The sequence below is a fragment of the Anolis carolinensis genome, chromosome 5, assembly GCF_035594765.1.
Source record: "Anolis carolinensis isolate JA03-04 chromosome 5, rAnoCar3.1.pri, whole genome shotgun sequence".
NCBI classification, from domain to species: domain Eukaryota; kingdom Metazoa; phylum Chordata; class Lepidosauria; order Squamata; family Dactyloidae; genus Anolis; species Anolis carolinensis.
Genome location: NC_085845.1, coordinates 13,385,510 through 13,403,583, shown reverse-complemented (window position 1 = coordinate 13,403,583; position 18,074 = coordinate 13,385,510). Strand labels below are relative to the sequence as shown.

The window sequence follows — 18,074 nt, the reverse complement described above, 5'->3', positions numbered from 1 at the left end:
TTCAAGGCAGACTTTGCAAAAAATTGTTATTCCTGGCACTTTGGACAAATCATGATTTTTCATGTCTGCATGTATTTAATGCTTGTCAATATTTTTCTTGTCTGCATATATTTAATGCTTGTCAATTTGTCCACTCAGACCTATAGTTTTCCTATCTCTCTTTGTGTGATGTAGGCCACAACTGGTCTAAGCAACCGACAATCCGTATCACTTGGTTTAGATTCTTTTAAAACAGACTCTTCTAACCAGGAATTAACCTCCTTTGTCAGTTATCCCTTTTTCCTTCCTGCAAGGACCTATCCACAAATGTAGTTCCAACCTGTGCTATCAAATAATTTATTTGGGGTGCCCTTTAAGATGGAGATGGTGCTAATAGACAACCCATGTTGTTGTTGTTGTTATTTACATAATGCATGGTTTGCCTTTTTAGCATACCATTTTGTATTGCTACAGTATTGCTACATATAAACCTTGTGTGCAATTTGAGTGCAGTATGGTGCAAAATTTTCAAATGCACAGTGTATGTATTATGATTTTGGTTTACATGTATAAAACTATGAAAAAAATCCGTTAATATTTTTAAAATGCATTTGTATGTATTTCTACATGAGAGAGAACCTTATTGAGCTCCATAGGTTTTGCTTTCAGCTAGAATATGAGAATAGGATCAGGCCTGCCTTTGTGGGCTATGATTTATCCCCCTCCCCCCATATACCATTTGGATCATGTTTAGTACGGTAGTGCTTAACGCTCTCTGGAAACAGCAAATATCAGTTCTGCATAGAATCCATTATGGAGGGCCCTGCTTCCTTTGTATTTGCATTTTTGAAATCTCCATGGCTTTTGCTGCAGAAGAACAATTAAATTATTCTAGTTGTGTTATCCGGGCAGATGATTGTTTTTGAACACCACCTGATCTTGGGTTTTTGTGTATGTGTGTGTCTAGTTTCTGTTTCAGCTTGCCGTTTGTTTACGAACAGCAGCCCGCTGCTTTTGTCTGTTGGTTACGTCATAGTAGCTGACGGAGGGCTTTCCAACATCTCTTGCTCGCCTATGAAATGTTGTTTGGGTTCTGTCAAGGCCAGCTGCCGCATGTGCCCTGGCATCGATTGATGGCTACAGTAAACTGTCCCGTGGCCCCTGCTCTCCCACCCCCCAAAAAATCTTTCTGCATTCCTTGGAGAAAAAAAAAAGTTTATTGCAACAGTGCAAAAGGCACTACATTATCTGTACGAGCTGACATCATTTCTTTCTGTTTGGCCTAATAAAGGCATTGCTGCAGCATGATGGCCTTTGCAATCTGCCTCATGGACAACAACACAGTATTTGTAGAAGATAACATAATCTTTCCAAATAAATTTTCATAGTTTTAAAGGCTTGCTCATGTTCTTTTACGCTTGGAAGATCTGGTTTTAATAACATTGCAGTAAGGTATCAGTGCGGCAACTTGGGACAGTGTGGTTGCAGAAGGCTTTTGTATCAATCGGATGTTGTCAGAAAGGGGTGTGTTGCGGGGCAGGGCCTGGGAGTGACTCCCTTCAGACTGAGTCTCCATGCCAATAGGATTAGAGATCCACTTTTGTTGGTGTATTGCAACCACGCAGGACAAGCAAATATTAATTGAAAAAGAAAGCCTTGAGTGGCCAGACCAGTGGCTTAAATCGATGGTTATTTATTACCATTTTTGTTATTCATTGCTACTTTTGTTATGTGCACGGACAGGGCTTAGTGGGGTAAAAAGTGAACTCCTCCTGCTTGCTAGGAGGTGCCTGCAGCTTTTAACAGTGGCCCATCAGTTCCCACCACATTGTGGTGCTTCATCAGAATTAGATCTTCACCACAAGGTTTGGCCGCTTGGGAAACACTTGCAGAAAATATGTCACAGAGATTTAAATTTGCATTCAGAATGTTTTAAAAAGCACAGGAGGTGATACTGTGGTACAGTAGAGTCTCACTTATCCAACACTCACTTATCAAACATTCTGGATTATCCAACACATATTTGTAGTCAATGTTTTCAATACATCATGATATTTTGGTGCTAAATTTGTAAATACAGTAATTACTACATAGCATTACTGTGTATTGAACTACTTTTTCTGTCAAATTTGTTGTATAACATAATGTTTTGGTGCTTAATTTGTAAAATCATAACCTAATTTCATGTTTAATAGGCTTTTTCTTAATCTCTCCTTATTATCCAACATATTCGCTTATCCAATGTTCTGCTGGCCCGTTTACGTTGGATAAGCGAGACTCTACTGTACATGGATTTTACCTTTCTTTTAAAAATAATGCATGCCATGTTTCTAGCCCCATGGCAATATCTTTGAAAATATTGGGCTAGTTTTAGAGTATTCTCCTACTGCTCAATTACAGTTGGCCTTTCACTTTTGCAGATGTGTTTAATATTTTATCTCTAGGAATCTCTGGGTATCTCAGTGTGACTATGGTCAATCCTTCCCCATATATACACACACATAAACATACATACATGTGCATATACACATTCCACTAGAACACTTGTTCTCAACCTGTGGTTCCCCACGTGTTTTGGCCTACAACTATCCAAAATCCCAGCCAGTTTACCAGCTGTTAGGATTTCTGGGAGTTGAAGGCCAGAACATCTGGGGACCCACAGGTTGAGAACCACTGCACTAGAAGCTTTGTAGATGCATTCACTTCACAGAAGTAAAATGATTGCACTGGATCCAACTTTCCTTGATACAATTTTAAGCTTTATTTAGCATGGCACACACATTTGTCAGTTTTTATTTATTTGTATTTAAGTAATGTATGAAAACGTTTAATGAAGAGACTCTTCTGTTGGTAATTTTTTTCCACTTTAAAAAACAACAACATAAACACTAAACTTTTAGTACTGTAAAATTATTTTGATTTGGCTTTTAGTAATAGTTACTGCTCTTTGTGGATATTATTTGCTTGTACATTAGCTTGCTTGTTGCTGTAACACTAGCTTCTGCCAGTTAGATCCATATTACAAATCCCTGTAAAGTAGAGGTGAGTTGGTGCAAAATCAAGCATCGACTTATGGGTCAAATAATGTTATTTGTTAAGGTCCTGTTGAAAGTGAGATTTTCCATCGACAAAGTATATTCAGGACTTTTGCCAGTTACTTTTTCTGAAATATAATTTTTAGTGCCTTGTACAGACTGAGTATCCCATATCTAAAATGGAAAACAGATTTTCCAAAACCCAGAAAAATCCAAAACACCTCCCAAGTATTTCAGATTTTTATGGGTTTTGGAAAGTTTTTTCTATACCTGTGCATTAATATACATATAGCCTAAATACATATACATATAGCCACTTTGAGTCTCATTTTAGAGAGAAAAAGTGGGGTGGTAATAATAATAATAATTGTAATTTTGAACAATATTTTAAAATGTATTGTCAAAGGCTTTCATGGTTGGAATCACTGGGTTGCTGTGAGTTTTCTGGGCTATATGGCCATGTTCCAGAAGCATTTTCTTTTGATGTTTTGCCCACATCTATGTTAGGCACCTCTGAGGATGCCTTCCATAGATGTGGGCGAAACGTCAGGTGAGAATGCTTCTGGAACATGACCATGCAGCCTGGAAAACTCACAGGAACCCAATATTTTAAAATACTTCTGTGCATGAAGCAAAGTTTGTGTACATTGAACCACAAGAAAGCAAATATGTCACCCTCCCAGTAACCCATGTGGACAATTCCAGATTTTGGAAGATTTTGAAGTTCATAATTCTAGATTAGGGATGTTCAACCTGTATTTGCTGGCAATCTGCCATCCAAGTACTAACCAGGGCTGACCCTTTTTAGCCTCCAAGATCAGCAGAAATCTGGTGCCTTTAGCACATTTATTTGGACTAAATCCAATAGGACTTAGTAGGGTTTGTTTCCTTTTGGCCGTGGAAACTTACTGGGTGACCTTGGGCAAGCCACCCACTCTTGGTCTTTGAGAATTTCCATAGCAAAGTTCCTCTATTTAATAAATTAACTGTATATTATACATTTGTGTCTTTGAGAACATTAGAAATGTGCTATTAGTGTCGATGAATTCAGACTCAAGGTTTTCTCTGATGACAACAGTCGTTCAAGAGTGGTAGTATCAAATGAGTGGTAGGTTTTCAAATACAATTTTGCACAGAAACTATGAGTATTTATTTTTGGGTTATAGCAATGGAATAGGCAGAAGTACTTATATTTGATGGCAATGAACCACATAACAAACCTGATAACAATGTTCTGGAGTCCAGATTGGACCTATGGGCCGTACCAGGTGTCCCTTCCTGGTACATCACCGTGTTAATTCCTTATATGAAAGAATTACTTCTGCCTGTGAATGCATCTTCAAAAACCTGTTGGAAACGGTGTGTGTGGTATTCTTTAGCTGTGGAACCTAAAAATACTTTCTACATTGGTTTAGCATAATGATGTGCAATCCATAGTATAAGCAGAAGAGCTTGATTGTGTTTTGAACACATGAGTCCATGGTTAATATTATACAGGACTTCTGAATTTTCTTCAATTTTTAAAATGTTTTTCAGTTCTTTCCTATTGAAGATGTTGTTTTTATATTTGCGATCTTCAGGATCTGGCTGACTATAGCACTTTTGTTTAGTTTTGGGTGGAAAACATATCCCTGCAGGGCTTTTGCTTTTGGTGTTTTTTTCCAGCTTGTGACTGGCTGAAACATAGCTCATAAGCAGTTTTAGAATGTTAATTGCTATCCAGAGGGATTTTCTTTTAAAAAGTGAAGATTTAAAAAGTGAATTTTAAGTTTTATTGTCTTGGTCAGCAATGGTCAGATTTAAGGTTGTTCCTAAAGGACTGTTATTTATTTTCTAATTTGCCATAAGGTTTTGAATAAGGATTTTAAAAGTATTCACCAGCATCAGATTTCTAAGCCTGGGTGACCAGATGTCTGGGATATTTCCATTCAGATGTAATCTTTTCTTGGATGTGTGTTCCCCCAACAGTTTTATAGAAAATGCAGGGTGGAGCTGGAAGAGAAGGAATCCAAAGAGTGTTGTTGAAGGATTTAATGGCTGGAATCACTGGGTTTCTGTGAATTTTCCGGGCTGTATGGCCATGTAACAGAAGCATTCTCTCCTGACGTTTCACCCACAACTATAGCAGGAGGTTGTGAGGTCTGTTGGAAACTAGGCAAGTGGGGCTTATATATCTGTGGAAGGTCCGGGGTGGGGGGGGGGAGAACTTTTGTCTGTTTGAGGTAAGTGTGAATGTTGCAATTGGCCACCTTGATTAGCATTGAATGGCCTTGCAGCTTCAAAGCCTGGTTGCATCCTGCCTGGAGGAATCCTTTGTTGGGTAGTGTTAGCTGGCCTTGATTGATTAATGCCTGGGGTTAATAAAGAGCTTGAACACCTTGAGGATACTTATTTAGGTACAAACTAAAAATTTGAAATAAGACTGGTTAGCCATGATTTCTCAGCAGAATGCCAGTTTTCACTCATTTCCAAAGAGAAAATATTTCATTAGATTTCCCCCCCTTTTTCCTCAAAAGTTCCATTTTTATTTCACAAAAATATGAAAAAAATTATTTTTTTCCAAGCCATCACATCTCTAGAATGACCTGTCAGAAAAATTGTCACAAAACTTGGAAATATTATCAAAGGGTTTAAATTGGACTATGTTTTGGAAAACATATTCATTGTTGAGTCATTGCTGACAAAATATGGTGTGTTACTTTATTAAATGACAAGGTGATAATCATGTTAAAAAAGAGTTAAAGAATAAGACACGAGGAATCAATAGCAGAGGCCGAGAGCTGCGTTAGGATTGAAAACAACAGGCAAAGTCCTTTTTTGCTTAGACAGGCTGTTGATGTCTAGCTGTGTTTTAATTAAAGGAAGCTGTTCCTTACCCTTGATTGGATTTTAATTGTGCTTTAATCCTGTTTTACCTTTCTTTCACGTGACTTTTATTTTTAATCATCTCAACTGCTATTTTGAAGGACACAAGTGAGGGCAAAATAAAATCAGAATAAATGCAGTTTTAAAGCAAACATTCCATATATAGAACAGTATATAAAGAAGTTGTTTGTTTGTTTGTTGTTGTTGTTGTTGTTGTTGTTGTTGTTGTTGTTGTTGTTATTTAGCTTGCAATGCCTGAAAGATGGACTAAGGCCTCATCTACACTGCCATACAATCCAGTTTCTAAACACATGTTAACTGCATTGAAGTGGATTATATGGCAGTGTAGACTCATATAATCCAGTTCAAAGCGGTTAATCTGCATTCTGGATTATTTGGCAGTGTATATCTAACCTTAGCCTCCAGCCAATGTGGTTTGATAGTTTGACTGTTAGACTATGACTCAGGAGATCAGGGTTCAATAAGATGACTTGGACATAAACTCTTACTGGTGTCCTTGGATAGGTCACATTCTCTCAGCCTCAGAGGAAGGCAATGGCAAACTCCCTCTGATTAAGTCTTGTCAAGAAAACCCTATGATAACCTTCTGTAAGCGTTGTCATAAATTAAAAATGACTCCAAGGCACCCAACAACAAGAAGTATATGTGGGTGATTTCCTGCTTTCCAGATAACAACATGTGGTCATTTCTCATTCCTGTTTGATACGTTTTTGACTCTCCTAAGTTTTAGCTATTGACAATTAAGTGTCATAAACTCACATATTTTACATTTTGAGTTCCACCCATTTGCAGTGTGTGAGAACTTAATTGAATTTGTCTTTCTTTCTCAGGCTTCGCTCTTGTTTTTAACTAGGACTGGAGAGCTCAAAAAAGTATGGGATTTGAAGCTGCCCGTCTGTGCACCCACGCCATTCTAAAAACAGTTGAAAACTGGGCAAAGATTGAGAACAAAAATAAATTCCAGGTTTTCTGTGGTTTTTTTTAGAGGGGTTAGAGGAGGTAAAAGAAACCAGCCCTGATTTGCTAAAAAGAGGCAGTGCTTTCATTACCAAAGGTGCCTGCATTGTGTAAATGCCCTGGTGTATTCATTTACGTTTATAGTGGTGGGCAGAGTGGAGGAGAAGAAATATCCAGATAGGGTGGGGTGTTTTAGGATGTTTTGTTTATAATCTTATTTTCTTATTGTTTTATTGCTGTAAGGCAATGTCAGTTGGTGACAAAAAAACCAAATAGTTGCAAAATGCTGATGGATTGATTAAAGCCCATAATGCTTTTATTTGAAAGCCTTGGAAAATATTTCTCTACTCTCCAAACCACAGAGTTTGTATTCTAAATGAAACCCTCCTTTTCTCTGTTGAAATCTGCGATTACTTGAAAACACTTTATCTAGGCCAGTGTTATTTACAAGTCTGTTGAAATGACCCATTTTCTCCCCATTTGAACTTTGGAATTAGGGAAGAAGTGTTGGGTGCAGAGAGAGAGAAACAGGAAGGCAATTTTCATTTTTATGGTCAGATGCGCTGTCACGTCTCAGCCATTTCCTTCCATTCTGTAATCTCAGCCAATACCTTAATACACATGTGTCAAACTCAAAGCCTGCGGGCTGGATCCGGCCTTCAGTCTCCTTTTACGTGGCCCTCCAGATGCTGGACTACAACTCCTGTGTTCCTCATCATGACTATTATTTATTTATTTAGAGTATTTATATTTCACCCATCTCATCCCGAAGGGGACTCAAGGCAGATCACAGAACACATATACGGCAAACATCCAATGCCGATTGTAACAATGACAAGACAGACAACAGATTTGAGGTATTTATAGGCTTTCCCATCCTTCGGCATCTTTAGAGGTTGTGCTTGGTTCCGGCCGCCGGGGGCTGCTATTGCTTCATCTCCCTTGCCGAAGATCTTTTTTTGTTGGTAAACTTTCTCCTTTGTCTGATTGAAACGCCAAGCCTAAATACCTCCCCACTTTAATGCGGTTCCTATTGATCTACTCTCATTTGTTTTCGAACTGTTAGGTAGGCAGAAGCTGAGGTAAAGGTCAGGAGCTCACCCTGATTCAGGTTTCGAACTCTCAACCTTCCGGTTGGCAAGATTTATTGCAGCTTGGTGATTAACCTGCTGTGCTAAATCCCTAGATCTGATGGGAGTTGTGATACAGTAACATCTGGAAGGCTGCAGTTTGTTCTGTTAGTCAGGATAGTGAGGTTTGAATGCACATATGTTTGTAGTTATAATGTCTGACTTTAAAATTTTCCTTTAACCTGTCCTCGACCTCGGAGCCACAAGTGCTCTTGGGTTGCAATTCACATTATCTCCAGTCTCCATGGAGGATAATCAAAAGTGATGGGAGTTGTTATTCAATAACATCTGGGGAGCCAAACATCCATCACAATGTAAAAACATAATAGTTGGCCCTCTTTGTTGGCCTTCTCCATCCATGGATTCAATGGCCTTTTGAAGGCAAACGTAAGGCTGATGTGGCCCTCCATGAAAATGAGCTTGACAACCCTGCCTTAATAGAATATGAAACAAAGAATTCAAAGAATTCAAATTGTTTCTGTACATTAACATGTACCCAAAAGAGGAGGTGTATGGTGTTTGGCAGAGTATCTATCCCAAGCATGGGCAAACTTCTGTCCTCCAGATGTTTTGAACTCCAACTCCAACAATTCAGTTAGGAATTGTTGGAGTTGAAGTCCAAAACATCTGGAGGACAGAAGTTTGCCCATACCTGGTCTATCAGGTTCCCCACTCCCTATTTGCCTCTAGCGTGCAAAAAAGATGAACCCATTTCTTTGCAAATTCTTTTACTTAGCATGTTTGGAGTTAAAACATTCTCCAAGTATCAGGTGACCTGGGTTTCCACTGCCACTTATTGAGGGAAGTTCCTCTGTTCAGTAGAATTTTTTCTTCCATGTTTGTTTGGCAACAAATATTCTCCCTGCAGCGTTCTGAAATTGCTTTCAGGATGCCTCTTGGAATTGCAGGGTGGATGGAGTTGTACTTCTCTTGTAAACTCCTTAATTGCAGCAAAGCCAGCAACACTGCTCTGCTCCCTGGGAAGAGGGGTCCAAAGTACATTTGCAATGCATAGTAGTGCCAGCCCTAGCAATCCAGGAAATGTTGGAGTGAAGAGAAAGGCTTTAGATGAGAGATCTGCTTGCAAGCTATCTTATTTAAGCTTACCTGCCATCTTCAGCTGTTAAGAGGGATTTTGGGAGGCTGGCTGGTTGTTTGTTGGGAGTTCTTTGTGTATTCCTGCCTGGCAGAATGGGCTTTAACTGGATGGCTCTTGTGATCTCTTCCAATTTTATGTTCAATGCTGTATGCCAATCCACTTACTTTTGTATATGCACTAGAATTATAACATTGAAAGAGACCATAAAGGCCATCCAGTCCAACCTTGTACTATGCAGGAACACACAATCAAAGCGTTGTTGTATGCTTTCCGGGCTGTATGGCCATGTTCTAGAAGTATTCTCTCCTGACGTTTCGCCCAAATCTATGGCAGGAATCCTCAGAGGTTGCCTGCCATAGATGTGGGCGAAACGTCAGGAGAGAATACTTCTAGAACATGGCCATACAGCCCGGAAAACATACAACAACCCTGTGATCCCGGCCACGAAAGCCTTCGACAACACACAACCAAAGCATTCTTGACAGGTGGCCATCCAGCCTCTACTTAAAAACCTCCAGAGAAGGAGATTCCGCCCCACTCCAAGGCATCCTATTCCACTGCCAAATAGCTCTTACTATCAGAAAATTCTTCCTAATGTTTATATGAATCTTTTATTCCTGCAATTTGACTGCATTGCTCCTTTGTGTCCTAGTCTCCAGAGAAGAAAAAAACAAGCTTGCCACCTCTTCAATGTGACATCCTTTCAAATATTTAAACATGGATCTCATGTCCCCTTTCAGCCTTCATTTCTCCAAGCTAAATGTACCCATCTACCTAAGGCATTCCTCATAAGGCTTGGTTTCTATCTTATTTTTTTTTGCCCCAGGCAGCAAAATGTCTCTGGCCAGACTTGGTGCACCATTACCAAGTTTCTTGGTTCTTTAGTGCTCCCAACGAATGCACTAGTTGCTGGGAATGCCAAGCTGCATAAGACTGAAAACCTAGTTATCTTCCTTTCATCTCAGCTGAGCAACTAGATGACCTCAGGACCTAATAAGCAAGGTGTGACGGAGACAACCACCCCCTGCGAGGAACAGTCTTCACAGAAAGAATGTTCTTGGGGCTCATAACTGATCATAGTCAAGAAGTTGCTTAATATTGAGTTGCTCCATTGGGTTGTCATCTACCAGTACTCTGTTTTACTATAAACTTCCCAAGTAAAAATATCCTGGCATAGTGTAATTGTTTCCTGCTTCTTAGAACTGGGCATGTTTGGGATTTTTGTTTGTAAAGCATGTGTTGGTGGCTGTCAAGCTATATCCATTTTTTGTGTGAACACCCCTTACCATTTTATTCTGAGCTGTTTAATTTACTCCCTCTCAAATTGATAATTTACCAAGATGCCCATTCTTGATGGGCCATGTTACAATTTAATGCAGTGTGTGCACAAATAAGCATGTTTCTACTGTTACATGCCAAATCTTGTAGTGCTTGGTCATTAGTGTGGCTGCGAAGCACAAGATGGGCTCATGCTGCCAGGTGCAGTTTTAATTTCCAGTATCAGAGGACACCGACGGGGACAAAGTCTGTCCTTTAGCTCTGATATTGGCCAGGAATACAATCTCTATCTTCTGTGAAAAGAATGATTAAGAAATGTACTACATTACAAGACCCGCAATGCAAGACCCTGTGTAACTCACAGTCCCAATGATGGGATTTTGTTAAGTATCCTTATAAACAAGGTGCTGTCTGTATGGAATTAAACAACAATAATAACAACAACAACATTTTTGTATCCCACCCCATCTCCCTGAGGGGACTTGGGGCGGCTCACATGGGGACCAAGCCCAACAACATATAATAAAATACAACGATATAAAATACAACAATATAAAATACATAACTATCACAACAAATTAATATATCAAATTCTACAACATAGCTTTAAAAGCATGGCCAGTGCACAGAGGTGATATCATGGCACTTCAGTCCTCGGTCCTGGAGGAGAAGAATAAAATTATAATTGTGCAGTGTATTTGGAGAACTAATTGTGTTATTTATCAAGTCCACAAGAAAAATAATGTTCATATTTCAGATGGTCTTTTGGTAGGGGTTTCTGAGTGGTTTCGTGTACAGCCTGACCAGTTTCTAAGGCTGGCTCTATATCTATACTGGATGCAGTTTGACACCACTTTAATTGTCATGGCTCAATGCTATGAAATCCTGGGATTTGGAGTTTGATGAGGGACCACCATGCTTTGGTGGAGAAGGCTTGATACAGTTCCCAGGCCTCCATAACACTGAGCTATGACACTTGAAATGGCATCAGACTGCACTAATTCTGCAGTGTACATGCATTCCAAGTCAAGTGAAGTAAGATCCCCAAAAGTTAATTTTAAAGGGCATTTTATTGGCTTTTTAATATTTGGTGGCATTTTCTTAACGTTCTGTTTTCCTTAAGAAAGTAACAAAAAATAGTCAACAAGTTTGGAGCTTGACAAGGAATATAACTAATTATTTTATTTTCACCATTGTAGGAAGTAATGGCAACAGATTGCTGGTTGAACATTGCAATCAGTAATGAAAAAATACTCTTAAAAGTAACTTTTCAAATTGAAAGACTCTTCCCAGAGGGAGTAGATTAGCCTATTTTGCTTTCTCCGTCATTTCCATCAGCATTAAAGTTTGTGTATGTATATATATGTATGTATATATACACACACAAACATGTATGTATGTAGAACCAAATGAAATTCTTGCACATCCTTAGTGCACAGGAGAACTGCTATACATTTAAAGTATTTGCTTTAACCATCATAACAGTGTTTGGCCAAATATCTTCTAGCTGGGCCCTCTTAAGGCAAGTAGCAAACCCAAGGGTAGCAAACGATTATTCATATTTTTGGAAAAAGAGAAGTAAAACCTTTCTTGTCTATTGAGAGAGGGGCATCTGTCACCAGAAAAAGTTTGCATCTGTGTTCCCTTTTGATTGCTGCCAAATTTGGTTTTCAACTCTGAACCAGTTTCACATTGACAAAGTTTGTGGCCAAAGTTGAAAATATCGTGTGTCTGGAAAATGCCTGCTTCCTTTTTACATACAGTATGTTGGAAAACAATTTATAAAACCCATCCATTCCTTGAGCTCCATTAGATTGTCCTGTTTAATGGCTTCCATAATTCCATAGCAGTGAGCCATGACAGTTAAAGTGGTGCCAAACTGCATTAATTTTACAGTGTAGATGCACCCTAATAGGTTTATTTTCAGCCCAGTCTTCTGTGGATTATAGTTTACTTTTTCAGACACACAGAGTTTATTATCAGGATCTCAGATATATAATTGCACAGTCTCCATGGTTGGATATGAGGCCAGAGCATTTTCCTTAGCTCCAGTTTTGCCTACGGCTCAATATTCCCCTTCCTATTCCCAGAAATATACATGTTTCATATTTTTAGATTTGCTTATTTTTAATATATACATTTTTGCACATTGTCACATGACCATGTTTTTTATATTTATTTATATCCCACCTTTCTTCCAGAACCGGAACTCAAAGCAGCTTGTGATTTGAAAGATGAGGTGTCGTCATGTGCAATTTTAGAGAGGGACATTTATTTTTAAATCTGGAAAAGAAAGGAAAAAAGAATCTGGAACTTGTGATTTTCGCCCGTTGGCAGGAACCCATTTATGAATAGTTCTTTGAATAATAAAGTACAAAATATGTTTTTAAAACAATCAGTTTATGTTAGATTGCTGTGAGTTTTCTGGGCTGTATGGCCATGTTCCGGAAGCATTCTCTCCTGACGTTTCGGCCACATCTATGGCAGGCATCCTCAGAGGTTGCAAGGTCTGTTGGAAACGAGGCAGGTGGGGTTTATATATCTGTGGAATGTCCAGGGTGAAAGAAATTGTCCACTTGCAAATGGATTCTCCACCACAGACATCAGAAGAGTTGCAAGGCCAAGAAAAAGCCATGAGAGTAAAGACAAAGATCCACCCAGAAGAAAAGTGTTCTTACCCTACATCGGGGAACCACTGATTGCATAGGGAAGCTGATGAAGAAATACAACCTAGAAACTATCTACAGACCCACTAAGAAAATCCAACAGATGTTACGTTCAGCAAAGAACCTCTGCAGGAGTCTACCATATACCATGCAGCTGTGGACAAGTCTACATAGGGACCACCAAACGCAGCAGCATTGCCCAAACACGAATCAAGGAACATGAAAGGCACTGCAGACTAATTCAACCAGAGAAGTCAGTCATAGCAGAGCATTTGATGAACCAACCTGGACACAGTATATTATGTGAGAACACTGAAATGCTGGACCACTTTAACAACCGCCATGTCAGACTACACAAAGAAGCCATTGAAATCCACTAGAGGGTGGATTGAACAGAAAAGAGGAGACCATGAAAATGTACAAAATCTGGCTACCAGTATTTAAAAAGCTCTGAAATAAGGACAGTCAATAAAGAACAACACTCTGAAAACAGGGGAATTTCATACATGAAACAATCAGGGCCAGCTAACACCTTCCTACAAAGGATTCCCCCATGCAGGAAGCAGTCAGGCTTTGAAGCTGCAAGGCCATTAAATGCTAATCAAGGTGATCAATTGCAACATTTGCACTTGCCTCAAACAGACAAGAGTTCTTCCTCCCACCACAGATATATAAACCCCATTTGCCTAGGTTCCAACAGGCCTCACAGCCTCTGAGGATGCCTGGGCGAAACATCAGGAGAGCATGATTCTGGAACATGGCCAAACAGCTTGGAAAACTCACAGCAACCCAGTGATCCTGGCCATGAAAGCCTTCAACAACACAGTTAATGTTAATTTATATTCCATCCTTACTCATTATTTTGGGTTTCTTGGCAAATTAAGGGAAAGTCTTTGGCTGGTATCTTATAAAAGTCCCACCTTGAGAAGTGTGGCAGGGGGACTCTAGATTTTGGGTTTTCTGGCTGGGACTTTGTGGACCTCTGATGAGATGGAGTAAACATGTTTGTCATTTGTGAGATGTTGCCAAAATATTTGAGAGGTGTTCTTTAGAGCATTGCCACTGCATGAGTCATCTGAACAAATAGGAAGAGCCTTCATTTTACATGCCAGTCTAAATTATTGCTTCCTATTCTGTGAACCTAGATGACATATTATTAGGACAGGGGCTGAATTTTTGGATTCCAAGTGGCAAAATGACAGTTGTTTTCCTTAAGTATGGCTTTTTGGTGGCCACAGGCTGGCAGAGAAAAGCAGATACCATATGTTTATGGTAAGCCTGGTTCTACGCTATAGAACTAAATGCATTTCGGCACCACTTTAACTGCCATGGCCCAGTGCTATGGAAAATTGGATTTTTGCAGATTGGTGAGGTTCTCTCCCATTGACTGTCTAGACTCAGGCCACAAATGGATTAAAACTGCTTGCTGAGGATCATGCCCAAAGATACATGTACACTGTAGAACTAATACAGTTTAACACCACTTGTTATAACCAAAAACTTCTAGTGAGCACCAAGCTACTTATACCTAAGAGCCTTGGATTTGAATGTGGGTGCTCAAAGCTCGAAATATTTGTTTATCTATGAAATTACAAATGAAATTACAAGTGAAATTTAGGACAGAAGCTGGTGTGATGTATTAGTTCAAGCATTGGATCTACATGCCAGGGTTCAAGTCCCTGTTTAGCCATGCAGACCCAATGGGTGGCCTTGGGCAAGTCACATTCTCTCAGCCTCAGAGAAAGGCGAATGCCGTCTGTGAATAAACCTTGCCAAGAAAACCCTGTGATAGGTTGGTTCACTTTATGGTCATCATAAGCCAGATAGGACTTGAAAGCACACAACAAACACAACTATTTCTCAGTATGTTTTAACTTACAGGACCTTTGTAAGGATAGAACACCTCAAATATTTCCGTGAAAACTTTGTGTTTAGACTTGGATCCCATCTCCAAGTATAAACAAATATTCCAATATCCTAAAGTCTGTCCTACCTATTTTGCAAGTTTCTCTTCTTTCTCTTTCAGTTCTTTATTTCTACCAGGATTCAGTGTCTGCTCTCTATTACTCTGTATAACACATTTTTTTTAAAAAAAAAAGTATGTTCCTGATTTGAAAGTGTTATTTGCTGTTTAATTCTGCAGTATTTACTTTGAAAGTAGTTGTTATACTCCAGAAACTTTGTTTTTGTGGCTGCTACAAACTTAGTTGAATTGGTTGAGACTCTTTTGAGATATTCATTGAAAAACTATAGCAAAATGTGCTGCAGGATGTCCCGCAAAAACAAAGTTTTTTGCAGTTTGATAAACTTTGTCCATATTTTTATGATAGAACCAATTAGGAAATGACATTTATAACTCAGGAACAAAAATTGTGTTAGATGGTGTAATTGGAGACTGAGTTAGCACCAACCCAAAAGAAGAGCCAGATTTAGGTTGGCATATGTGTGAGCTCCAAGGTGCCAGAATGCAATGGGATGAAGTGACATCAAACTCCCCACCCTGCCAATAACGCAATAGGAGATGGTTAGCAAATATTACATAAGAACAAATACCCCTGTTGCTTCCTTTTGCAACTTGTAAATATGCGGGCCACATATTAGGAGGAAGGGGTAAGCAGGGCATATCAATCAGATAAAAATGCTTAATATAGTTGAAGTGTTCTTCTTTTGTTGATTTCTTTTGTTGATTTTTTTCCATGCTTATATGTGATTAAAATCAGAGTGTGTGTACAAATAACTTTTTGCATTCTGGATCTGGGATTTTGGGAGTTCTAATCTAAAGAGTTACTTTTCCAAACTTAATTTGCAGGTGGAGGGCTTGAAGGCACAACCTTATTCTTGCCTTCAACCTGTGATGGGTGGGATCTTTTTTTAGTTTTACTTTGATTTTTAGTTTGAAAAAATATGTTGACTTGTAAGAAATGCTTGGAGGATTCTGGGGCTTGTAGTACAATAAATTAGGTCTTTGAAACTCTGATACACATACACATATATGTATGCAGGGATACTGATCTCTCTTTCTAAATTCTCTTAGTCCTTCAAATTACAGCAGATCCACTAAACCATGGGAACTTGCCCAAGTGTTGACTTAACCAAATTCCCATTGATTCAGTGGGTCAACTCGAGTTGGGACTAACAATTGGACCCAGTCCTTTGTGTATATTTATAGCATATGGCGATATATGGAAATTAGTTCCACTCTTTGGCCTCCTTGGCAAGGATCCAGTATGACTTTCGGTGAGGCAAAGCCATGAAAGTCTTCCCTTCTAAGGGTTTGCATGCATACATATCCCCCTCCTCATTCCCCTTCTTGAGGCTTTGCTTTCTTTTTATACAGAGCTGAATCCTTCCTTCTCTCACACATTTGGCAGATGTTCAACTCAAAAGCTGGCGGTGCCTCCAAGATTAACCTTTTTAAAGAGGGGTTGGTGTGATAACATTTTTCTCCTTCTCTCTGTCTCCCCTCTTTCCTTCTCTCTCTCTGTTGGGAGCCTGGGATTGTTTTTGAAAGGCATGCATAGAGCACTTCCCCTTGGCAATTGTGGCTCCTTGTTCTTGCAGAGGCACATCTGTTCCTGCTGAACACCTGCTGAGGTCTTAAGTCTCTTTCCAGACAACCACCTGGACAGCACAGCCACCACCAATATACAGTAGAGTCTCACTTATCCAACATAAACGGGCTGGCAGAATATTGGATAATATGGAGAGATTAAGAAAAGACCTATTAAACATCAAAATAGGTTATTTTACAAATTAAGCACCAAAACATCATGTTATACAACAAATTTGACAGAAAAAGTAGTTCATTACACATTAATGCTATGTAGTAATTACTGTATTTAGGAATTTAGCACCAAAATATCACAATGCATTGAAAACATTGACTACAAAAATGTGTCGGATAATCCAGAATGTTGGATAAGCGAGTGTTGGATAAGTGATTGGATTACTGTACTAGTAGTTGTGTTGGACTACTGTACTAGTACTAGTACTAGTTAGGCTAGTTTGTAATAGTAATTCTCAAGCAATCAGAAACTACATTTATCTGGCATCTACCAATCCCCGTAAATGTGGTTAACTGAGTGTTTATTGTATTTCACTAAAAATAATTTCCACATAAAGATTTGGATTTGATGGTATATAATACTTCAATACTTTGGATATGTTTTATTCCCACCTCCCTTGAACAAATACAGGTTTGTCTCGGTTAATTTTTTTTTAGTGTCTGGTGCAACTTGAGAAACTGCAAGTCACTTCTGAAGTGAGAGAATTGGCCATCTGCAAGGACGTTGCCCAGGGGATGCCCGGATGTTTTGATGTTTTTACCATCTTTGTGGGAGGCTTCTCATGTCTGCGCATGGAGCTGGAGCTGATAGAGGGAGCTCATCCACGCTTTCCCCGGGTTGGATTTGAACCTGGCAGCCTTCAGGTCAGCAACCAACCTAAGTCACAAGGCTTTAACTCACTACGCCACCGGGGGCTCCGTGTCTTAGTTAATTAAGTAGATGTGTTTCAGGGCATTATTTCTCAAACAGAATATGGAAAACCGTAACATGGAAAGAAAAAGTATGGTTTCCTACACCACAAAAAAAACCCCAAATAGTTGAACATGGGAGCTGGAACATGCCTTTCTTTGTGATTCGTATCACATGAGTCCACTCTATCTGTCATCTCTTCTGCTCCCTCACCCATCCAAACATCTAAAGATGGCAACTTGGTCTTCCCATCACACCTTCTCTGTCTTGTCTATTCCTAAGGATTGTGGCATGGTTTCTTCCAGCTTTTTCTTCCAGGGAGTTCACAGTAGTGTTTATGGGTTCCCATCTGGCTTGTAGCATGGAACAAATGAACAAGACGTTCTTTTTATGTCCATGGTTGCACAGCTGAATGGGGATTTTAATCCAGGTTTAGTGACGGGAAGAGTAGTTTGGTACTAGTTTGGGATGTCACCTTCTGAGCAGTGGAAATAATTATGCCCAGGATCTGAAACATAGTGAATTTTGCTGTATATACACTTGGTGTGTGTGAGTATGCTTACGTGCCT

The 18,074-nt window shown here is 39.3% G+C and overlaps 1 protein-coding gene across 2 annotated transcripts in view; it reads left to right on the top strand.

The window, feature by feature from the left end:
- ccni (cyclin I) overlaps positions 1 to 18,074 on the top strand; it is a 59,939-nt gene that overhangs the window by 2,639 nt on the left and 39,226 nt on the right. The window contains exon 2 of one of the 2 annotated variants that reach the window (XM_062981336.1): positions 17,253 to 17,459. The exons of the other annotated variant lie outside the window; for it this stretch is intronic. The gene's annotated coding sequence lies outside the window, so the exon portion shown is untranslated. The remainder of the gene's footprint in view (positions 1 to 17,252; positions 17,460 to 18,074) is intronic. 2 annotated transcript variants of the gene reach the window in all.